The 19,808-nt window shown below is 49.8% G+C and overlaps 34 non-coding genes across 34 annotated transcripts; all 34 read left to right on the top strand.

The window, feature by feature from the left end:
* Positions 1-80: 80 nt before the first annotated feature.
* Positions 81-161, top strand: Trnas-cga (transfer RNA serine (anticodon CGA)). Its single transcript has one exon. It is a non-coding gene; the product is annotated as a tRNA-Ser (tRNA).
* Positions 162-906: 745 nt separating this feature from the next.
* Trnas-uga (transfer RNA serine (anticodon UGA)) lies at positions 907-988 on the top strand. Its single transcript has one exon. It is a non-coding gene; the product is annotated as a tRNA-Ser (tRNA).
* A 580-nt stretch (positions 989-1,568) lies between these two features.
* Trnaf-gaa (transfer RNA phenylalanine (anticodon GAA)) lies at positions 1,569-1,641 on the top strand. The gene has a single exon. It is a non-coding gene; the product is annotated as a tRNA-Phe (tRNA).
* Positions 1,642-2,180: 539 nt separating this feature from the next.
* On the top strand, positions 2,181-2,253 carry Trnak-uuu (transfer RNA lysine (anticodon UUU)). Its single transcript has one exon. It is a non-coding gene; the product is annotated as a tRNA-Lys (tRNA).
* Positions 2,254-2,391: 138 nt separating this feature from the next.
* Positions 2,392-2,473, top strand: Trnas-cga (transfer RNA serine (anticodon CGA)). The gene has a single exon. It is a non-coding gene; the product is annotated as a tRNA-Ser (tRNA).
* A 740-nt stretch (positions 2,474-3,213) lies between these two features.
* Positions 3,214-3,295, top strand: Trnas-uga (transfer RNA serine (anticodon UGA)). Its single transcript has one exon. It is a non-coding gene; the product is annotated as a tRNA-Ser (tRNA).
* Positions 3,296-3,875: 580 nt separating this feature from the next.
* Trnaf-gaa (transfer RNA phenylalanine (anticodon GAA)) lies at positions 3,876-3,948 on the top strand. The gene has a single exon. It is a non-coding gene; the product is annotated as a tRNA-Phe (tRNA).
* Positions 3,949-4,488: 540 nt separating this feature from the next.
* Trnak-uuu (transfer RNA lysine (anticodon UUU)) lies at positions 4,489-4,561 on the top strand. Its single transcript has one exon. It is a non-coding gene; the product is annotated as a tRNA-Lys (tRNA).
* A 138-nt stretch (positions 4,562-4,699) lies between these two features.
* Positions 4,700-4,781, top strand: Trnas-cga (transfer RNA serine (anticodon CGA)). Its single transcript has one exon. It is a non-coding gene; the product is annotated as a tRNA-Ser (tRNA).
* A 740-nt stretch (positions 4,782-5,521) lies between these two features.
* Trnas-uga (transfer RNA serine (anticodon UGA)) lies at positions 5,522-5,603 on the top strand. Its single transcript has one exon. It is a non-coding gene; the product is annotated as a tRNA-Ser (tRNA).
* Positions 5,604-6,183: 580 nt separating this feature from the next.
* Positions 6,184-6,256, top strand: Trnaf-gaa (transfer RNA phenylalanine (anticodon GAA)). Its single transcript has one exon. It is a non-coding gene; the product is annotated as a tRNA-Phe (tRNA).
* Positions 6,257-6,796: 540 nt separating this feature from the next.
* Positions 6,797-6,869, top strand: Trnak-uuu (transfer RNA lysine (anticodon UUU)). Its single transcript has one exon. It is a non-coding gene; the product is annotated as a tRNA-Lys (tRNA).
* A 138-nt stretch (positions 6,870-7,007) lies between these two features.
* On the top strand, positions 7,008-7,089 carry Trnas-cga (transfer RNA serine (anticodon CGA)). The gene has a single exon. It is a non-coding gene; the product is annotated as a tRNA-Ser (tRNA).
* A 740-nt stretch (positions 7,090-7,829) lies between these two features.
* Trnas-uga (transfer RNA serine (anticodon UGA)) lies at positions 7,830-7,911 on the top strand. Its single transcript has one exon. It is a non-coding gene; the product is annotated as a tRNA-Ser (tRNA).
* A 580-nt stretch (positions 7,912-8,491) lies between these two features.
* Trnaf-gaa (transfer RNA phenylalanine (anticodon GAA)) lies at positions 8,492-8,564 on the top strand. The gene has a single exon. It is a non-coding gene; the product is annotated as a tRNA-Phe (tRNA).
* Positions 8,565-9,104: 540 nt separating this feature from the next.
* Trnak-uuu (transfer RNA lysine (anticodon UUU)) lies at positions 9,105-9,177 on the top strand. Its single transcript has one exon. It is a non-coding gene; the product is annotated as a tRNA-Lys (tRNA).
* Positions 9,178-9,315: 138 nt separating this feature from the next.
* Trnas-cga (transfer RNA serine (anticodon CGA)) lies at positions 9,316-9,397 on the top strand. Its single transcript has one exon. It is a non-coding gene; the product is annotated as a tRNA-Ser (tRNA).
* A 740-nt stretch (positions 9,398-10,137) lies between these two features.
* On the top strand, positions 10,138-10,219 carry Trnas-uga (transfer RNA serine (anticodon UGA)). The gene has a single exon. It is a non-coding gene; the product is annotated as a tRNA-Ser (tRNA).
* A 580-nt stretch (positions 10,220-10,799) lies between these two features.
* Positions 10,800-10,872, top strand: Trnaf-gaa (transfer RNA phenylalanine (anticodon GAA)). The gene has a single exon. It is a non-coding gene; the product is annotated as a tRNA-Phe (tRNA).
* Positions 10,873-11,412: 540 nt separating this feature from the next.
* Trnak-uuu (transfer RNA lysine (anticodon UUU)) lies at positions 11,413-11,485 on the top strand. Its single transcript has one exon. It is a non-coding gene; the product is annotated as a tRNA-Lys (tRNA).
* A 138-nt stretch (positions 11,486-11,623) lies between these two features.
* Trnas-cga (transfer RNA serine (anticodon CGA)) lies at positions 11,624-11,705 on the top strand. The gene has a single exon. It is a non-coding gene; the product is annotated as a tRNA-Ser (tRNA).
* A 740-nt stretch (positions 11,706-12,445) lies between these two features.
* Positions 12,446-12,527, top strand: Trnas-uga (transfer RNA serine (anticodon UGA)). The gene has a single exon. It is a non-coding gene; the product is annotated as a tRNA-Ser (tRNA).
* A 580-nt stretch (positions 12,528-13,107) lies between these two features.
* On the top strand, positions 13,108-13,180 carry Trnaf-gaa (transfer RNA phenylalanine (anticodon GAA)). Its single transcript has one exon. It is a non-coding gene; the product is annotated as a tRNA-Phe (tRNA).
* Positions 13,181-13,720: 540 nt separating this feature from the next.
* Trnak-uuu (transfer RNA lysine (anticodon UUU)) lies at positions 13,721-13,793 on the top strand. The gene has a single exon. It is a non-coding gene; the product is annotated as a tRNA-Lys (tRNA).
* A 138-nt stretch (positions 13,794-13,931) lies between these two features.
* Trnas-cga (transfer RNA serine (anticodon CGA)) lies at positions 13,932-14,013 on the top strand. The gene has a single exon. It is a non-coding gene; the product is annotated as a tRNA-Ser (tRNA).
* Positions 14,014-14,753: 740 nt separating this feature from the next.
* On the top strand, positions 14,754-14,835 carry Trnas-uga (transfer RNA serine (anticodon UGA)). Its single transcript has one exon. It is a non-coding gene; the product is annotated as a tRNA-Ser (tRNA).
* Positions 14,836-15,415: 580 nt separating this feature from the next.
* On the top strand, positions 15,416-15,488 carry Trnaf-gaa (transfer RNA phenylalanine (anticodon GAA)). The gene has a single exon. It is a non-coding gene; the product is annotated as a tRNA-Phe (tRNA).
* Positions 15,489-16,028: 540 nt separating this feature from the next.
* Positions 16,029-16,101, top strand: Trnak-uuu (transfer RNA lysine (anticodon UUU)). The gene has a single exon. It is a non-coding gene; the product is annotated as a tRNA-Lys (tRNA).
* Positions 16,102-16,239: 138 nt separating this feature from the next.
* Trnas-cga (transfer RNA serine (anticodon CGA)) lies at positions 16,240-16,321 on the top strand. Its single transcript has one exon. It is a non-coding gene; the product is annotated as a tRNA-Ser (tRNA).
* Positions 16,322-17,061: 740 nt separating this feature from the next.
* On the top strand, positions 17,062-17,143 carry Trnas-uga (transfer RNA serine (anticodon UGA)). The gene has a single exon. It is a non-coding gene; the product is annotated as a tRNA-Ser (tRNA).
* Positions 17,144-17,723: 580 nt separating this feature from the next.
* Positions 17,724-17,796, top strand: Trnaf-gaa (transfer RNA phenylalanine (anticodon GAA)). Its single transcript has one exon. It is a non-coding gene; the product is annotated as a tRNA-Phe (tRNA).
* A 540-nt stretch (positions 17,797-18,336) lies between these two features.
* Trnak-uuu (transfer RNA lysine (anticodon UUU)) lies at positions 18,337-18,409 on the top strand. Its single transcript has one exon. It is a non-coding gene; the product is annotated as a tRNA-Lys (tRNA).
* A 138-nt stretch (positions 18,410-18,547) lies between these two features.
* On the top strand, positions 18,548-18,629 carry Trnas-cga (transfer RNA serine (anticodon CGA)). Its single transcript has one exon. It is a non-coding gene; the product is annotated as a tRNA-Ser (tRNA).
* A 740-nt stretch (positions 18,630-19,369) lies between these two features.
* On the top strand, positions 19,370-19,451 carry Trnas-uga (transfer RNA serine (anticodon UGA)). The gene has a single exon. It is a non-coding gene; the product is annotated as a tRNA-Ser (tRNA).
* The last annotated feature ends 357 nt before the right edge of the window (positions 19,452-19,808 follow it).

Below are 19,808 nucleotides of genomic sequence, written 5' to 3'. Positions count from 1 at the left end.
TAATGCAGCTACGCCGTTTTCTGACACCACAGTGCTTTAAACGGTAGCAGTTGCATGTGTCGGAGAACACCGCGCTAACGGCAGTCGTGGCCGAGTGGTTAAGGCGTCTGACTCGAAATCAGATTCCTCTGGGAGCGTAGGTTCGAATCCTACCGGCTGCGTGCGATTTTGCGTAAAGAGGAGCAAACAATTTTCGCACCACATGGTGACATGTGTGGGCGAATGCGGGTGCAAACCAGTGACGCCATTCTCAACAAGACGAAAATTTCCGTTTTAAGAATACTGAGTTTTCGGCGACGACCGCTGCTTACTCTGGCTATCGGTTCACCTCACACTGACACTGACGCTGGGACTGCAGAAAGCGTCGCTGAGATCGTGAGTACACAGATGTGCTCGAAAGTGATGGACAGAGCGAAACATCTCATTTTCTTTTTAAGAATCGCAATTTCAATCACTCGAGTGCGGCAAAAGCAGTGTGCAGCGTCGTTCTTTTCTTAAGATCTCGCAGCTGCTTGGAGGTATGTCCATCGTTTTAAGACGACAGAAAACTAGCGTCAGCGGTGCGTCAGTGGGAAGTCGGTGAAGTCGCCATTGGAGCCGTAAGCCAGTAATTACGACATGCGAATCACTCGCACACCACGCAGCTGTACGATAATGCTCTTGCGTGGGTCCGCATAGCTGAGTCGGTAGAGCGTTAGGTTTTCAACCAAAGGGTCCTGGGTTCAAGTCCCTGTCTGGGCGAAAATTAATACACCTGGGTTCAAGTCCCTGTCTGGGCGAAAATTAATACACTTTCGTAACGGCTAATGGAAACCGTACAGGAAAGAGTGAGGCCACGCCGTTTTCTGCCACCAGATTGCTTCTAAAGATGGCGGTTTCAGTTGTCGGGAGTCGCTTCCGCCACCGGCAGTCGTGGCCGAGTGGTTAAGGCGTCTGACTTGAAATCAGATTCCCTCTGGGAGCGTAGGTTCGAGTCCTGCCGACTGCGAAAATTTTCTCGCTCTCAAATGGCGGACGTTCAGCTGCATCCTAGCAGTTGCGTCACTACTAAACACGTGGGTCACCAGCAATGTGCAGTGCTATTTGATCCAGGGCGCAGCGCTACAGTCGCGCCCACAAGCTGCAGCTCATCTCCGCGTCTCGCAGGCGTCCACCAGGTGTTAGTACAAGTGTCGCCTCACTGGGCAGTGCAGATGTGTCCATTTTAGCTTGCAGACGATGACGTGTGAGCTAACGCAAGTCGAATGTTTTACCGTGTGTATCTGCTAGATACTGCCTCTCATACGGTGGAGAGACTCACTCCTTCTTGTGTCTCGTTCTCCGCACACGAGTTGCCCCTGGCATCGATATAGCACGGGTTTTCTAGCGTCAGCGAAGTCAATATTACACGAATCGAGTCGACATGTTTGCTTGTTACGATGACGGAAGAAGAAGAAATGTGTGTGTAACTTCACTGCATCGGCTGCTCGCCTTTCAGCGCCCCTGTGTCTTATCAGACGAAGGTGACTGTGAAATTGGCAACGAGGCAGAGGTTAATGAACACATGCAAATGACAACCTTCAACGTCAGCCGAAATAGCTCAGTTGGGAGAGCGTTAGACTGAAGATCTAAAGGTCCCTGGTTCGATCCCGGGTTTCGGCAGGGATTCGTTTTGATGCGACGCCAATGGAATTACTCTGCGTTTGTGATAATGCAACTACCGCTGACAACAAAAATGACTCTCTCCTGTAGCTGTTCTGGTTGTCTAGTGCATGCCATAAGAGGAACTCACTAGACAACTAACTCCCCTAGAAGCAAAAGAATTAAAAATATCCTACCGACTGCATTCCTGTTTCTGTGTCAGGTGGTGAAGAACGTCTTCAACGGAACCGTGAAATGAGCGAAAGCGTGGGAAACATTGCATTCGAAATGCTTGTGAAATTTCCAATTGCCCAGTGAGTGTCGACAAAACACGTAAATTCTCTGCTCCAACGTATGAGACGTAACAACTGGGGCAATTTGTTGTTGCATCATGTGCCAGCAGTCTTCGATAGTGTGTTACGAGCTTAGCGCGATAAGTTTGTAGACAGCATTTAGGCGACGTTTTATTTGTTAACGGCCCCATACAGCGATTGCACAACAGTAAAGGACATGAGTCAATGTATAGTTGTGCGTCGTGGAGGTTTTGCAGCCTCGTGTGAGCCCGGATAGCTCAGTCGGTAGAGCATTAGGCTTTTAACCTAAGGGCCCAGGTTTCAAGTCCCTGTCCAGGCGGAAATTTTAATACTTTGGTAGCGATTCGTCTGGTAGCGGTGGAGACGCTACAGAAAATAATGCAGCTACGCCGTTTTCTGACACCACAGTGCTTTAAACGGTAGCAGTTGCATGTGTCCGGAGAACACCGCGCTAACGGCAGTCGTGGCCGAGTGGTTAAGGCGTCTGACTCGAAATCAGATTCCCTCTGGGAGCGTAGGTTCGAATCCTACCGGCTGCGTGCGATTTTGCGTAAAGAGGAGCAAACATTTTCGCACACATGTGACATGTGTGGGCGAATGCGGGTGCAAACCAGTGACGCCATTCTCAACAAGACGAAAATTTCCGTTTTAAGAATACTGAGTTTTCGCGACGACCGCTGCTTACTCTGGCTATCGGTTCACCTCACACTGACACTGACGCTGGGACTGCAGAAAGCCGTCGCTGAGATCGTGAGTACACAGATGTGCTCGAAAGTGATGGACAGAGCGAACATCTCATTTTCTTTTTAAGAATCGCAATTTCAATCACTCGAGTGCGGCAAAAGCAGTGGTGCAGCGTTTCTTTTCTTAAGATCTCGCAGCTGCTTGGAGGTATGTCCATCGTTTTAAGACGACAGAAAACTAGCGTCAGCGGTGCGTCAGTGGGAAGTCGGTGAAGTCGCCATTGGAGCCGTAAGCCAGTAATTACGACATGCGAATCACTCGCACACCACGCAGCTGTACGATAATGCTCTTGCGTGGGTCCGCATAGCTGAGTCGGTAGAGCGTTAGGTTTTCAACCAAAGGGTCCTGGGTTCAAGTCCCTGTCTGGGCGAAAATTAATACACCTGGGTTCAAGTCCCTGTCTGGGCGAAAATTAATACACTTTCGTAACGGCTAATGGAAACCGTACAGGAAAGAGTGAGGCCACGCCGTTTTCTGCCACCAGATTGCTTCTAAAGATGGCGGTTTCAGTTGTCGGGAGTCGCTTCCGCCACCGGCAGTCGTGGCCGAGTGGTTAAGGCGTCTGACTTGAAATCAGATTCCCTCTGGGAGCGTAGGTTCGAGTCCTGCCGACTGCGAAAATTTTCTCGCTCTCAAATGGCGGACGTTCAGCTGCATCCTAGCAGTTGCGTCACTACTAAACACGTGGGTCACCAGCAATGTGCAGTGCTATTTGATCCAGGGCGCAGCGCTACAGTCGCGCCCACAAGCTGCAGCTCATCTCCGCGTCTCGCAGGCGTCCACCAGGTGTTAGTACAAGTGTCGCCTCACTGGGCAGTGCAGATGTGTCCATTTTAGCTTGCAGACGATGACGTGTGAGCTAACGCAAGTCGAATGTTTTACCGTGTGTATCTGCTAGATACTGCCTCTCATACGGTGGAGAGACTCACTCCTTCTTGTGTCTCGTTCTCCGCACACGAGTTGCCCCTGGCATCGATATAGCACGGGTTTTCTAGCGTCAGCGAAGTCAATATTACACGAATCGAGTCGACATGTTTGCTTGTTACGATGACGGAAGAAGAAGAAATGTGTGTGTAACTTCACTGCATCGGCTGCTCGCCTTTCAGCGCCCCTGTGTCTTATCAGACGAAGGTGACTGTGAAATTGGCAACGAGGCAGAGGTTAATGAACACATGCAAATGACAACCTTCAACGTCAGCCGAAATAGCTCAGTTGGGAGAGCGTTAGACTGAAGATCTAAAGGTCCCTGGTTCGATCCCGGGTTTCGGCAGGGATTCGTTTTGATGCGACGCCAATGGAATTACTCTGCGTTTGTGATAATGCAACTACCGCTGACAACAAAAATGACTCTCTCCTGTAGCTGTTCTGGTTGTCTAGTGCATGCCATAAGAGGAACTCACTAGACAACTAACTCCCCTAGAAGCAAAAGAATTAAAAATATCCTACCGACTGCATTCCTGTTTCTGTGTCAGGTGGTGAAGAACGTCTTCAACGGAACCGTGAAATGAGCGAAAGCGTGGGAAACATTGCATTCGAAATGCTTGTGAAATTTCCAATTGCCCAGTGAGTGTCGACAAAACACGTAAATTCTCTGCTCCAACGTATGAGACGTAACAACTGGGGCAATTTGTTGTTGCATCATGTGCCAGCAGTCTTCGATAGTGTGTTACGAGCTTAGCGCGATAAGTTTGTAGACAGCATTTAGGCGACGTTTTATTTGTTAACGGCCCCATACAGCGATTGCACAACAGTAAAGGACATGAGTCAATGTATAGTTGTGCGTCGTGGGAGGTTTTGCAGCCTCGTGTGAGCCCGGATAGCTCAGTCGGTAGAGCATTAGGCTTTTAACCTAAGGGCCCAGGTTTCAAGTCCCTGTCCAGGCGGAAATTTTAATACTTTGGTAGCGATTCGTCTGGTAGCGGTGGAGACGCTACAGAAAATAATGCAGCTACGCCGTTTTCTGACACCACAGTGCTTTAAACGGTAGCAGTTGCATGTGTCCGGAGAACACCGCGCTAACGGCAGTCGTGGCCGAGTGGTTAAGGCGTCTGACTCGAAATCAGATTCCCTCTGGGAGCGTAGGTTCGAATCCTACCGGCTGCGTGCGATTTTGCGTAAAGAGGAGCAAACATTTTCGCACACATGTGACATGTGTGGGCGAATGCGGGTGCAAACCAGTGACGCCATTCTCAACAAGACGAAAATTTCCGTTTTAAGAATACTGAGTTTTCGCGACGACCGCTGCTTACTCTGGCTATCGGTTCACCTCACACTGACACTGACGCTGGGACTGCAGAAAGCCGTCGCTGAGATCGTGAGTACACAGATGTGCTCGAAAGTGATGGACAGAGCGAACATCTCATTTTCTTTTTAAGAATCGCAATTTCAATCACTCGAGTGCGGCAAAAGCAGTGGTGCAGCGTTTCTTTTCTTAAGATCTCGCAGCTGCTTGGAGGTATGTCCATCGTTTTAAGACGACAGAAAACTAGCGTCAGCGGTGCGTCAGTGGGAAGTCGGTGAAGTCGCCATTGGAGCCGTAAGCCAGTAATTACGACATGCGAATCACTCGCACACCACGCAGCTGTACGATAATGCTCTTGCGTGGGTCCGCATAGCTGAGTCGGTAGAGCGTTAGGTTTTCAACCAAAGGGTCCTGGGTTCAAGTCCCTGTCTGGGCGAAAATTAATACACCTGGGTTCAAGTCCCTGTCTGGGCGAAAATTAATACACTTTCGTAACGGCTAATGGAAACCGTACAGGAAAGAGTGAGGCCACGCCGTTTTCTGCCACCAGATTGCTTCTAAAGATGGCGGTTTCAGTTGTCGGGAGTCGCTTCCGCCACCGGCAGTCGTGGCCGAGTGGTTAAGGCGTCTGACTTGAAATCAGATTCCCTCTGGGAGCGTAGGTTCGAGTCCTGCCGACTGCGAAAATTTTCTCGCTCTCAAATGGCGGACGTTCAGCTGCATCCTAGCAGTTGCGTCACTACTAAACACGTGGGTCACCAGCAATGTGCAGTGCTATTTGATCCAGGGCGCAGCGCTACAGTCGCGCCCACAAGCTGCAGCTCATCTCCGCGTCTCGCAGGCGTCCACCAGGTGTTAGTACAAGTGTCGCCTCACTGGGCAGTGCAGATGTGTCCATTTTAGCTTGCAGACGATGACGTGTGAGCTAACGCAAGTCGAATGTTTTACCGTGTGTATCTGCTAGATACTGCCTCTCATACGGTGGAGAGACTCACTCCTTCTTGTGTCTCGTTCTCCGCACACGAGTTGCCCCTGGCATCGATATAGCACGGGTTTTCTAGCGTCAGCGAAGTCAATATTACACGAATCGAGTCGACATGTTTGCTTGTTACGATGACGGAAGAAGAAGAAATGTGTGTGTAACTTCACTGCATCGGCTGCTCGCCTTTCAGCGCCCCTGTGTCTTATCAGACGAAGGTGACTGTGAAATTGGCAACGAGGCAGAGGTTAATGAACACATGCAAATGACAACCTTCAACGTCAGCCGAAATAGCTCAGTTGGGAGAGCGTTAGACTGAAGATCTAAAGGTCCCTGGTTCGATCCCGGGTTTCGGCAGGGATTCGTTTTGATGCGACGCCAATGGAATTACTCTGCGTTTGTGATAATGCAACTACCGCTGACAACAAAAATGACTCTCTCCTGTAGCTGTTCTGGTTGTCTAGTGCATGCCATAAGAGGAACTCACTAGACAACTAACTCCCCTAGAAGCAAAAGAATTAAAAATATCCTACCGACTGCATTCCTGTTTCTGTGTCAGGTGGTGAAGAACGTCTTCAACGGAACCGTGAAATGAGCGAAAGCGTGGGAAACATTGCATTCGAAATGCTTGTGAAATTTCCAATTGCCCAGTGAGTGTCGACAAAACACGTAAATTCTCTGCTCCAACGTATGAGACGTAACAACTGGGGCAATTTGTTGTTGCATCATGTGCCAGCAGTCTTCGATAGTGTGTTACGAGCTTAGCGCGATAAGTTTGTAGACAGCATTTAGGCGACGTTTTATTTGTTAACGGCCCCATACAGCGATTGCACAACAGTAAAGGACATGAGTCAATGTATAGTTGTGCGTCGTGGGAGGTTTTGCAGCCTCGTGTGAGCCCGGATAGCTCAGTCGGTAGAGCATTAGGCTTTTAACCTAAGGGCCCAGGTTTCAAGTCCCTGTCCAGGCGGAAATTTTAATACTTTGGTAGCGATTCGTCTGGTAGCGGTGGAGACGCTACAGAAAATAATGCAGCTACGCCGTTTTCTGACACCACAGTGCTTTAAACGGTAGCAGTTGCATGTGTCCGGAGAACACCGCGCTAACGGCAGTCGTGGCCGAGTGGTTAAGGCGTCTGACTCGAAATCAGATTCCCTCTGGGAGCGTAGGTTCGAATCCTACCGGCTGCGTGCGATTTTGCGTAAAGAGGAGCAAACATTTTCGCACACATGTGACATGTGTGGGCGAATGCGGGTGCAAACCAGTGACGCCATTCTCAACAAGACGAAAATTTCCGTTTTAAGAATACTGAGTTTTCGCGACGACCGCTGCTTACTCTGGCTATCGGTTCACCTCACACTGACACTGACGCTGGGACTGCAGAAAGCCGTCGCTGAGATCGTGAGTACACAGATGTGCTCGAAAGTGATGGACAGAGCGAACATCTCATTTTCTTTTTAAGAATCGCAATTTCAATCACTCGAGTGCGGCAAAAGCAGTGGTGCAGCGTTTCTTTTCTTAAGATCTCGCAGCTGCTTGGAGGTATGTCCATCGTTTTAAGACGACAGAAAACTAGCGTCAGCGGTGCGTCAGTGGGAAGTCGGTGAAGTCGCCATTGGAGCCGTAAGCCAGTAATTACGACATGCGAATCACTCGCACACCACGCAGCTGTACGATAATGCTCTTGCGTGGGTCCGCATAGCTGAGTCGGTAGAGCGTTAGGTTTTCAACCAAAGGGTCCTGGGTTCAAGTCCCTGTCTGGGCGAAAATTAATACACCTGGGTTCAAGTCCCTGTCTGGGCGAAAATTAATACACTTTCGTAACGGCTAATGGAAACCGTACAGGAAAGAGTGAGGCCACGCCGTTTTCTGCCACCAGATTGCTTCTAAAGATGGCGGTTTCAGTTGTCGGGAGTCGCTTCCGCCACCGGCAGTCGTGGCCGAGTGGTTAAGGCGTCTGACTTGAAATCAGATTCCCTCTGGGAGCGTAGGTTCGAGTCCTGCCGACTGCGAAAATTTTCTCGCTCTCAAATGGCGGACGTTCAGCTGCATCCTAGCAGTTGCGTCACTACTAAACACGTGGGTCACCAGCAATGTGCAGTGCTATTTGATCCAGGGCGCAGCGCTACAGTCGCGCCCACAAGCTGCAGCTCATCTCCGCGTCTCGCAGGCGTCCACCAGGTGTTAGTACAAGTGTCGCCTCACTGGGCAGTGCAGATGTGTCCATTTTAGCTTGCAGACGATGACGTGTGAGCTAACGCAAGTCGAATGTTTTACCGTGTGTATCTGCTAGATACTGCCTCTCATACGGTGGAGAGACTCACTCCTTCTTGTGTCTCGTTCTCCGCACACGAGTTGCCCCTGGCATCGATATAGCACGGGTTTTCTAGCGTCAGCGAAGTCAATATTACACGAATCGAGTCGACATGTTTGCTTGTTACGATGACGGAAGAAGAAGAAATGTGTGTGTAACTTCACTGCATCGGCTGCTCGCCTTTCAGCGCCCCTGTGTCTTATCAGACGAAGGTGACTGTGAAATTGGCAACGAGGCAGAGGTTAATGAACACATGCAAATGACAACCTTCAACGTCAGCCGAAATAGCTCAGTTGGGAGAGCGTTAGACTGAAGATCTAAAGGTCCCTGGTTCGATCCCGGGTTTCGGCAGGGATTCGTTTTGATGCGACGCCAATGGAATTACTCTGCGTTTGTGATAATGCAACTACCGCTGACAACAAAAATGACTCTCTCCTGTAGCTGTTCTGGTTGTCTAGTGCATGCCATAAGAGGAACTCACTAGACAACTAACTCCCCTAGAAGCAAAAGAATTAAAAATATCCTACCGACTGCATTCCTGTTTCTGTGTCAGGTGGTGAAGAACGTCTTCAACGGAACCGTGAAATGAGCGAAAGCGTGGGAAACATTGCATTCGAAATGCTTGTGAAATTTCCAATTGCCCAGTGAGTGTCGACAAAACACGTAAATTCTCTGCTCCAACGTATGAGACGTAACAACTGGGGCAATTTGTTGTTGCATCATGTGCCAGCAGTCTTCGATAGTGTGTTACGAGCTTAGCGCGATAAGTTTGTAGACAGCATTTAGGCGACGTTTTATTTGTTAACGGCCCCATACAGCGATTGCACAACAGTAAAGGACATGAGTCAATGTATAGTTGTGCGTCGTGGGAGGTTTTGCAGCCTCGTGTGAGCCCGGATAGCTCAGTCGGTAGAGCATTAGGCTTTTAACCTAAGGGCCCAGGTTTCAAGTCCCTGTCCAGGCGGAAATTTTAATACTTTGGTAGCGATTCGTCTGGTAGCGGTGGAGACGCTACAGAAAATAATGCAGCTACGCCGTTTTCTGACACCACAGTGCTTTAAACGGTAGCAGTTGCATGTGTCCGGAGAACACCGCGCTAACGGCAGTCGTGGCCGAGTGGTTAAGGCGTCTGACTCGAAATCAGATTCCCTCTGGGAGCGTAGGTTCGAATCCTACCGGCTGCGTGCGATTTTGCGTAAAGAGGAGCAAACATTTTCGCACACATGTGACATGTGTGGGCGAATGCGGGTGCAAACCAGTGACGCCATTCTCAACAAGACGAAAATTTCCGTTTTAAGAATACTGAGTTTTCGCGACGACCGCTGCTTACTCTGGCTATCGGTTCACCTCACACTGACACTGACGCTGGGACTGCAGAAAGCCGTCGCTGAGATCGTGAGTACACAGATGTGCTCGAAAGTGATGGACAGAGCGAACATCTCATTTTCTTTTTAAGAATCGCAATTTCAATCACTCGAGTGCGGCAAAAGCAGTGGTGCAGCGTTTCTTTTCTTAAGATCTCGCAGCTGCTTGGAGGTATGTCCATCGTTTTAAGACGACAGAAAACTAGCGTCAGCGGTGCGTCAGTGGGAAGTCGGTGAAGTCGCCATTGGAGCCGTAAGCCAGTAATTACGACATGCGAATCACTCGCACACCACGCAGCTGTACGATAATGCTCTTGCGTGGGTCCGCATAGCTGAGTCGGTAGAGCGTTAGGTTTTCAACCAAAGGGTCCTGGGTTCAAGTCCCTGTCTGGGCGAAAATTAATACACCTGGGTTCAAGTCCCTGTCTGGGCGAAAATTAATACACTTTCGTAACGGCTAATGGAAACCGTACAGGAAAGAGTGAGGCCACGCCGTTTTCTGCCACCAGATTGCTTCTAAAGATGGCGGTTTCAGTTGTCGGGAGTCGCTTCCGCCACCGGCAGTCGTGGCCGAGTGGTTAAGGCGTCTGACTTGAAATCAGATTCCCTCTGGGAGCGTAGGTTCGAGTCCTGCCGACTGCGAAAATTTTCTCGCTCTCAAATGGCGGACGTTCAGCTGCATCCTAGCAGTTGCGTCACTACTAAACACGTGGGTCACCAGCAATGTGCAGTGCTATTTGATCCAGGGCGCAGCGCTACAGTCGCGCCCACAAGCTGCAGCTCATCTCCGCGTCTCGCAGGCGTCCACCAGGTGTTAGTACAAGTGTCGCCTCACTGGGCAGTGCAGATGTGTCCATTTTAGCTTGCAGACGATGACGTGTGAGCTAACGCAAGTCGAATGTTTTACCGTGTGTATCTGCTAGATACTGCCTCTCATACGGTGGAGAGACTCACTCCTTCTTGTGTCTCGTTCTCCGCACACGAGTTGCCCCTGGCATCGATATAGCACGGGTTTTCTAGCGTCAGCGAAGTCAATATTACACGAATCGAGTCGACATGTTTGCTTGTTACGATGACGGAAGAAGAAGAAATGTGTGTGTAACTTCACTGCATCGGCTGCTCGCCTTTCAGCGCCCCTGTGTCTTATCAGACGAAGGTGACTGTGAAATTGGCAACGAGGCAGAGGTTAATGAACACATGCAAATGACAACCTTCAACGTCAGCCGAAATAGCTCAGTTGGGAGAGCGTTAGACTGAAGATCTAAAGGTCCCTGGTTCGATCCCGGGTTTCGGCAGGGATTCGTTTTGATGCGACGCCAATGGAATTACTCTGCGTTTGTGATAATGCAACTACCGCTGACAACAAAAATGACTCTCTCCTGTAGCTGTTCTGGTTGTCTAGTGCATGCCATAAGAGGAACTCACTAGACAACTAACTCCCCTAGAAGCAAAAGAATTAAAAATATCCTACCGACTGCATTCCTGTTTCTGTGTCAGGTGGTGAAGAACGTCTTCAACGGAACCGTGAAATGAGCGAAAGCGTGGGAAACATTGCATTCGAAATGCTTGTGAAATTTCCAATTGCCCAGTGAGTGTCGACAAAACACGTAAATTCTCTGCTCCAACGTATGAGACGTAACAACTGGGGCAATTTGTTGTTGCATCATGTGCCAGCAGTCTTCGATAGTGTGTTACGAGCTTAGCGCGATAAGTTTGTAGACAGCATTTAGGCGACGTTTTATTTGTTAACGGCCCCATACAGCGATTGCACAACAGTAAAGGACATGAGTCAATGTATAGTTGTGCGTCGTGGGAGGTTTTGCAGCCTCGTGTGAGCCCGGATAGCTCAGTCGGTAGAGCATTAGGCTTTTAACCTAAGGGCCCAGGTTTCAAGTCCCTGTCCAGGCGGAAATTTTAATACTTTGGTAGCGATTCGTCTGGTAGCGGTGGAGACGCTACAGAAAATAATGCAGCTACGCCGTTTTCTGACACCACAGTGCTTTAAACGGTAGCAGTTGCATGTGTCCGGAGAACACCGCGCTAACGGCAGTCGTGGCCGAGTGGTTAAGGCGTCTGACTCGAAATCAGATTCCCTCTGGGAGCGTAGGTTCGAATCCTACCGGCTGCGTGCGATTTTGCGTAAAGAGGAGCAAACATTTTCGCACACATGTGACATGTGTGGGCGAATGCGGGTGCAAACCAGTGACGCCATTCTCAACAAGACGAAAATTTCCGTTTTAAGAATACTGAGTTTTCGCGACGACCGCTGCTTACTCTGGCTATCGGTTCACCTCACACTGACACTGACGCTGGGACTGCAGAAAGCCGTCGCTGAGATCGTGAGTACACAGATGTGCTCGAAAGTGATGGACAGAGCGAACATCTCATTTTCTTTTTAAGAATCGCAATTTCAATCACTCGAGTGCGGCAAAAGCAGTGGTGCAGCGTTTCTTTTCTTAAGATCTCGCAGCTGCTTGGAGGTATGTCCATCGTTTTAAGACGACAGAAAACTAGCGTCAGCGGTGCGTCAGTGGGAAGTCGGTGAAGTCGCCATTGGAGCCGTAAGCCAGTAATTACGACATGCGAATCACTCGCACACCACGCAGCTGTACGATAATGCTCTTGCGTGGGTCCGCATAGCTGAGTCGGTAGAGCGTTAGGTTTTCAACCAAAGGGTCCTGGGTTCAAGTCCCTGTCTGGGCGAAAATTAATACACCTGGGTTCAAGTCCCTGTCTGGGCGAAAATTAATACACTTTCGTAACGGCTAATGGAAACCGTACAGGAAAGAGTGAGGCCACGCCGTTTTCTGCCACCAGATTGCTTCTAAAGATGGCGGTTTCAGTTGTCGGGAGTCGCTTCCGCCACCGGCAGTCGTGGCCGAGTGGTTAAGGCGTCTGACTTGAAATCAGATTCCCTCTGGGAGCGTAGGTTCGAGTCCTGCCGACTGCGAAAATTTTCTCGCTCTCAAATGGCGGACGTTCAGCTGCATCCTAGCAGTTGCGTCACTACTAAACACGTGGGTCACCAGCAATGTGCAGTGCTATTTGATCCAGGGCGCAGCGCTACAGTCGCGCCCACAAGCTGCAGCTCATCTCCGCGTCTCGCAGGCGTCCACCAGGTGTTAGTACAAGTGTCGCCTCACTGGGCAGTGCAGATGTGTCCATTTTAGCTTGCAGACGATGACGTGTGAGCTAACGCAAGTCGAATGTTTTACCGTGTGTATCTGCTAGATACTGCCTCTCATACGGTGGAGAGACTCACTCCTTCTTGTGTCTCGTTCTCCGCACACGAGTTGCCCCTGGCATCGATATAGCACGGGTTTTCTAGCGTCAGCGAAGTCAATATTACACGAATCGAGTCGACATGTTTGCTTGTTACGATGACGGAAGAAGAAGAAATGTGTGTGTAACTTCACTGCATCGGCTGCTCGCCTTTCAGCGCCCCTGTGTCTTATCAGACGAAGGTGACTGTGAAATTGGCAACGAGGCAGAGGTTAATGAACACATGCAAATGACAACCTTCAACGTCAGCCGAAATAGCTCAGTTGGGAGAGCGTTAGAGTGAAGATCTAAAGGTCCCTGGTTCGATCCCGGGTTTCGGCAGGGATTCGTTTTGATGCGACGCCAATGGAATTACTCTGCGTTTGTGATAATGCAACTACCGCTGACAACAAAAATGACTCTCTCCTGTAGCTGTTCTGGTTGTCTAGTGCATGCCATAAGAGGAACTCACTAGACAACTAACTCCCCTAGAAGCAAAAGAATTAAAAATATCCTACCGACTGCATTCCTGTTTCTGTGTCAGGTGGTGAAGAACGTCTTCAACGGAACCGTGAAATGAGCGAAAGCGTGGGAAACATTGCATTCGAAATGCTTGTGAAATTTCCAATTGCCCAGTGAGTGTCGACAAAACACGTAAATTCTCTGCTCCAACGTATGAGACGTAACAACTGGGGCAATTTGTTGTTGCATCATGTGCCAGCAGTCTTCGATAGTGTGTTACGAGCTTAGCGCGATAAGTTTGTAGACAGCATTTAGGCGACGTTTTATTTGTTAACGGCCCCATACAGCGATTGCACAACAGTAAAGGACATGAGTCAATGTATAGTTGTGCGTCGTGGGAGGTTTTGCAGCCTCGTGTGAGCCCGGATAGCTCAGTCGGTAGAGCATTAGGCTTTTAACCTAAGGGCCCAGGTTTCAAGTCCCTGTCCAGGCGGAAATTTTAATACTTTGGTAGCGATTCGTCTGGTAGCGGTGGAGACGCTACAGAAAATAATGCAGCTACGCCGTTTTCTGACACCACAGTGCTTTAAACGGTAGCAGTTGCATGTGTCCGGAGAACACCGCGCTAACGGCAGTCGTGGCCGAGTGGTTAAGGCGTCTGACTCGAAATCAGATTCCCTCTGGGAGCGTAGGTTCGAATCCTACCGGCTGCGTGCGATTTTGCGTAAAGAGGAGCAAACATTTTCGCACACATGTGACATGTGTGGGCGAATGCGGGTGCAAACCAGTGACGCCATTCTCAACAAGACGAAAATTTCCGTTTTAAGAATACTGAGTTTTCGCGACGACCGCTGCTTACTCTGGCTATCGGTTCACCTCACACTGACACTGACGCTGGGACTGCAGAAAGCCGTCGCTGAGATCGTGAGTACACAGATGTGCTCGAAAGTGATGGACAGAGCGAACATCTCATTTTCTTTTTAAGAATCACAATTTCAATCACTCGAGTGCGGCAAAAGCAGTGGTGCAGCGTTTCTTTTCTTAAGATCTCGCAGCTGCTTGGAGGTATGTCCATCGTTTTAAGACGACAGAAAACTAGCGTCAGCGGTGCGTCAGTGGGAAGTCGGTGAAGTCGCCATTGGAGCCGTAAGCCAGTAATTACGACATGCGAATCACTCGCACACCACGCAGCTGTACGATAATGCTCTTGCGTGGGTCCGCATAGCTGAGTCGGTAGAGCGTTAGGTTTTCAACCAAAGGGTCCTGGGTTCAAGTCCCTGTCTGGGCGAAAATTAATACACCTGGGTTCAAGTCCCTGTCTGGGCGAAAATTAATACACTTTCGTAACGGCTAATGGAAACCGTACAGGAAAGAGTGAGGCCACGCCGTTTTCTGCCACCAGATTGCTTCTAAAGATGGCGGTTTCAGTTGTCGGGAGTCGCTTCCGCCACCGGCAGTCGTGGCCGAGTGGTTAAGGCGTCTGACTTGAAATCAGATTCCCTCTGGGAGCGTAGGTTCGAGTCCTGCCGACTGCGAAAATTTTCTCGCTCTCAAATGGCGGACGTTCAGCTGCATCCTAGCAGTTGCGTCACTACTAAACACGTGGGTCACCAGCAATGTGCAGTGCTATTTGATCCAGGGCGCAGCGCTACAGTCGCGCCCACAAGCTGCAGCTCATCTCCGCGTCTCGCAGGCGTCCACCAGGTGTTAGTACAAGTGTCGCCTCACTGGGCAGTGCAGATGTGTCCATTTTAGCTTGCAGACGATGACGTGTGAGCTAACGCAAGTCGAATGTTTTACCGTGTGTATCTGCTAGATACTGCCTCTCATACGGTGGAGAGACTCACTCCTTCTTGTGTCTCGTTCTCCGCACACGAGTTGCCCCTGGCATCGATATAGCACGGGTTTTCTAGCGTCAGCGAAGTCAATATTACACGAATCGAGTCGACATGTTTGCTTGTTACGATGACGGAAGAAGAAGAAATGTGTGTGTAACTTCACTGCATCGGCTGCTCGCCTTTCAGCGCCCCTGTGTCTTATCAGACGAAGGTGACTGTGAAATTGGCAACGAGGCAGAGGTTAATGAACACATGCAAATGACAACCTTCAACGTCAGCCGAAATAGCTCAGTTGGGAGAGCGTTAGACTGAAGATCTAAAGGTCCCTGGTTCGATCCCGGGTTTCGGCAGGGATTCGTTTTGATGCGACGCCAATGGAATTACTCTGCGTTTGTGATAATGCAACTACCGCTGACAACAAAAATGACTCTCTCCTGTAGCTGTTCTGGTTGTCTAGTGCATGCCATAAGAGGAACTCACTAGACAACTAACTCCCCTAGAAGCAAAAGAATTAAAAATATCCTACCGACTGCATTCCTGTTTCTGTGTCAGGTGGTGAAGAACGTCTTCAACGGAACCGTGAAATGAGCGAAAGCGTGGGAAACATTGCATTCGAAATGCTTGTGAAATTTCCAATTGCCCAGTGAGTGTCGACAAAACACGTAAATTCTCTGCTCCAACGTATGAGACGTAACAACTGGGGCAATTTGTTGTTGCATCATGTGCCAGCAGTCTTCGATAGTGTGTTACGAGCTTAGCGCGATAAGTTTGTAGACAGCATTTAGGCGACGTTTTATTTGTTAACGGCCCCATACAGCGATTGCACAACAGTAAAGGACATGAGTCAATGTATAGTTGTGCGTCGTGGGAGGTTTTGCAGCCTCGTGTGAGCCCGGATAGCTCAGTCGGTAGAGCATTAGGCTTTTAACCTAAGGGCCCAGGTTTCAAGTCCCTGTCCAGGCGGAAATTTTAATACTTTGGTAGCGATTCGTCTGGTAGCGGTGGAGACGCTACAGAAAATAATGCAGCTACGCCGTTTTCTGACACCACAGTGCTTTAAACGGTAGCAGTTGCATGTGTCCGGAGAACACCGCGCTAACGGCAGTCGTGGCCGAGTGGTTAAGGCGTCTGACTCGAAATCAGATTCCCTCTGGGAGCGTAGGTTCGAATCCTACCGGCTGCGTGCGATTTTGCGTAAAGAGGAGCAAACATTTTCGCACACATGTGACATGTGTGGGCGAATGCGGGTGCAAACCAGTGACGCCATTCTCAACAAGACGAAAATTTCCGTTTTAAGAATACTGAGTTTTCGCGACGACCGCTGCTTACTCTGGCTATCGGTTCACCTCACACTGACACTGACGCTGGGACTGCAGAAAGCCGTCGCTGAGATCGTGAGTACACAGATGTGCTCGAAAGTGATGGACAGAGCGAACATCTCATTTTCTTTTTAAGAATCGCAATTTCAATCACTCGAGTGCGGCAAAAGCAGTGGTGCAGCGTTTCTTTTCTTAAGATCTCGCAGCTGCTTGGAGGTATGTCCATCGTTTTAAGACGACAGAAAACTAGCGTCAGCGGTGCGTCAGTGGGAAGTCGGTGAAGTCGCCATTGGAGCCGTAAGCCAGTAATTACGACATGCGAATCACTCGCACACCACGCAGCTGTACGATAATGCTCTTGCGTGGGTCCGCATAGCTGAGTCGGTAGAGCGTTAGGTTTTCAACCAAAGGGTCCTGGGTTCAAGTCCCTGTCTGGGCGAAAATTAATACACCTGGGTTCAAGTCCCTGTCTGGGCGAAAATTAATACACTTTCGTAACGGCTAATGGAAACCGTACAGGAAAGAGTGAGGCCACGCCGTTTTCTGCCACCAGATTGCTTCTAAAGATGGCGGTTTCAGTTGTCGGGAGTCGCTTCCGCCACCGGCAGTCGTGGCCGAGTGGTTAAGGCGTCTGACTTGAAATCAGATTCCCTCTGGGAGCGTAGGTTCGAGTCCTGCCGACTGCGAAAATTTTCTCGCTCTCAAATGGCGGACGTTCAGCTGCATCCTAGCAGTTGCGTCACTACTAAACACGTGGGTCACCAGCAATGTGCAGTGCTATTTGATCCAGGGCGCAGCGCTACAGTCGCGCCCACAAGCTGCAGCTCATCTCCGCGTCTCGCAGGCGTCCACCAGGTGTTAGTACAAGTGTCGCCTCACTGGGCAGTGCAGATGTGTCCATTTTAGCTTGCAGACGATGACGTGTGAGCTAACGCAAGTCGAATGTTTTACCGTGTGTATCTGCTAGATACTGCCTCTCATACGGTGGAGAGACTCACTCCTTCTTGTGTCTCGTTCTCCGCACACGAGTTGCCCCTGGCATCGATATAGCACGGGTTTTCTAGCGTCAGCGAAGTCAATATTACACGAATCGAGTCGACATGTTTGCTTGTTACGATGACGGAAGAAGAAGAAATGTGTGTGTAACTTCACTGCATCGGCTGCTCGCCTTTCAGCGCCCCTGTGTCTTATCAGACGAAGGTGACTGTGAAATTGGCAACGAGGCAGAGGTTAATGAACACATGCAAATGACAACCTTCAACGTCAGCCGAAATAGCTCAGTTGGGAGAGCGTTAGACTGAAGATCTAAAGGTCCCTGGTTCGATCCCGGGTTTCGGCAGGGATTCGTTTTGATGCGACGCCAATGGAATTACTCTGCGTTTGTGATAATGCAACTACCGCTGACAACAAAAATGACTCTCTCCTGTAGCTGTTCTGGTTGTCTAGTGCATGCCATAAGAGGAACTCACTAGACAACTAACTCCCCTAGAAGCAAAAGAATTAAAAATATCCTACCGACTGCATTCCTGTTTCTGTGTCAGGTGGTGAAGAACGTCTTCAACGGAACCGTGAAATGAGCGAAAGCGTGGGAAACATTGCATTCGAAATGCTTGTGAAATTTCCAATTGCCCAGTGAGTGTCGACAAAACACGTAAATTCTCTGCTCCAACGTATGAGACGTAACAACTGGGGCAATTTGTTGTTGCATCATGTGCCAGCAGTCTTCGATAGTGTGTTACGAGCTTAGCGCGATAAGTTTGTAGACAGCATTTAGGCGACGTTTTATTTGTTAACGGCCCCATACAGCGATTGCACAACAGTAAAGGACATGAGTCAATGTATAGTTGTGCGTCGTGGGAGGTTTTGCAGCCTCGTGTGAGCCCGGATAGCTCAGTCGGTAGAGCATTAGGCTTTTAACCTAAGGGCCCAGGTTTCAAGTCCCTGTCCAGGCGGAAATTTTAATACTTTGGTAGCGATTCGTCTGGTAGCGGTGGAGACGCTACAGAAAATAATGCAGCTACGCCGTTTTCTGACACCACAGTGCTTTAAACGGTAGCAGTTGCATGTGTCCGGAGAACACCGCGCTAACGGCAGTCGTGGCCGAGTGGTTAAGGCGTCTGACTCGAAATCAGATTCCCTCTGGGAGCGTAGGTTCGAATCCTACCGGCTGCGTGCGATTTTGCGTAAAGAGGAGCAAACATTTTCGCACACATGTGACATGTGTGGGCGAATGCGGGTGCAAACCAGTGACGCCATTCTCAACAAGACGAAAATTTCCGTTTTAAGAATACTGAGTTTTCGCGACGACCGCTGCTTACTCTGGCTATCGGTTCACCTCACACTGACACTGACGCTGGGACTGCAGAAAGCCGTCGCTGAGATCGTGAGTACACAGATGTGCTCGAAAGTGATGGACAGAGCGAACATCTCATTTTCTTTTTAAGAATCGCAATTTCAATCACTCGAGTGCGGCAAAAGCAGTGGTGCAGCGTTTCTTTTCTTAAGATCTCGCAGCTGCTTGGAGGTATGTCCATCGTTTTAAGACGACAGAAAACTAGCGTCAGCGGTGCGTCAGTGGGAAGTCGGTGAAGTCGCCATTGGAGCCGTAAGCCAGTAATTACGACATGCGAATCACTCGCACACCACGCAGCTGTACGATAATGCTCTTGCGTGGGTCCGCATAGCTGAGTCGGTAGAGCGTTAGGTTTTCAACCAAAGGGTCCTGGGTTCAAGTCCCTGTCTGGGCGAAAATTAATACACCTGGGTTCAAGTCCCTGTCTGGGCGAAAATTAATACACTTTCGTAACGGCTAATGGAAACCGTACAGGAAAGAGTGAGGCCACGCCGTTTTCTGCCACCAGATTGCTTCTAAAGATGGCGGTTTCAGTTGTCGGGAGTCGCTTCCGCCACCGGCAGTCGTGGCCGAGTGGTTAAGGCGTCTGACTTGAAATCAGATTCCCTCTGGGAGCGTAGGTTCGAGTCCTGCCGACTGCGAAAATTTTCTCGCTCTCAAATGGCGGACGTTCAGCTGCATCCTAGCAGTTGCGTCACTACTAAACACGTGGGTCACCAGCAATGTGCAGTGCTATTTGATCCAGGGCGCAGCGCTACAGTCGCGCCCACAAGCTGCAGCTCATCTCCGCGTCTCGCAGGCGTCCACCAGGTGTTAGTACAAGTGTCGCCTCACTGGGCAGTGCAGATGTGTCCATTTTAGCTTGCAGACGATGACGTGTGAGCTAACGCAAGTCGAATGTTTTACCGTGTGTATCTGCTAGATACTGCCTCTCATACGGTGGAGAGACTCACTCCTTCTTGTGTCTCGTTCTCCGCACACGAGTTGCCCCTGGCATC

The sequence above is a fragment of the Schistocerca serialis genome, chromosome 4 (genome assembly GCF_023864345.2).
Source record: "Schistocerca serialis cubense isolate TAMUIC-IGC-003099 chromosome 4, iqSchSeri2.2, whole genome shotgun sequence".
Taxonomy (NCBI): domain Eukaryota; kingdom Metazoa; phylum Arthropoda; class Insecta; order Orthoptera; family Acrididae; genus Schistocerca; species Schistocerca serialis.
This window is presented reverse-complemented; position numbering and strand designations above follow the sequence as displayed.